The sequence below is a fragment of the Littorina saxatilis genome, linkage group LG6 (genome assembly GCF_037325665.1).
Source record: "Littorina saxatilis isolate snail1 linkage group LG6, US_GU_Lsax_2.0, whole genome shotgun sequence".
Lineage (NCBI taxonomy): Eukaryota > Metazoa > Mollusca > Gastropoda > Littorinimorpha > Littorinidae > Littorina > Littorina saxatilis.
In genome coordinates this window covers 50,963,848-50,964,765 of record NC_090250.1, presented here as the reverse complement: position 1 = coordinate 50,964,765, position 918 = coordinate 50,963,848, and positions in this window count along the sequence as shown.

The window sequence follows — 918 nt, the reverse complement described above, 5'->3', positions numbered from 1 at the left end:
TTTCCGCTTCTTTTACCAGTTGAGCGTGTCATCACTATGGAGATAGGCGTGTTCACCCATCTTGGGTGCATCTGCACTAAATCAGGAATGTTTGGATGCTGATATTTCAAGTATAATACATGTATCCAAGACGTTTGTTGAAGGAATTCGACTTATTATCTTGATACTAAATCTGAATAACGAAAAATAAAGAAAGAAGAAAAAATCCTGATGAACATTTATACCTGAATTTCTGGCGGAAAGGCCACGGTATCTAAAATGATATATAGGCCTATATTCTTACTGGAAAGAAATTTATTTCAAGATATAGAGGGGAGTTAGATGTTTCTTTGGTTGGTTGGCTAGTTTGATGGTGTTGTCTTATTTTGACATGTAGTCAAGTTTTGACTAAATGTTTTTAACATAGAGGGGAAATCGAGACGAGGGTCGTACGTGTTAGATCGATCCACCAAACGCGCAGCGACTAACATATACGTGACATTTATATGTGAGTCTGTGTGTGTGTGTGTAGCTAGAGCAATTCATAAAAAAAGCACCGGACTTCATGAAACTTTACTTGAGAGCTTCTGGGAATGATATACTTACACACGTTCTTCATTTTCGATAAATGTCTTTGATGACGTTATATCGGGCTTTTTGGGAAAGTTGAGGCGGCACTGTCACGTACACTCAGTCACTCTCATTTTTCAATGAAATTGTTTGAAATTTTGGTCAAGCAATCTTCGACGAAGCCCGGACTATTGGATTCCATTTCAGCTTGGAAGCTTTAAAATCAATTGATGAATTTGGTCATTAAAAATCAGAAAATTATAATTAAAATTAAAATTTTAGTAATCGATCCCAAATTGACTTTATCTTATTCAAAAACCTATAGATATGCTATATTTGGATTAAAAACAAGCTCAGAAAATTGAAAAT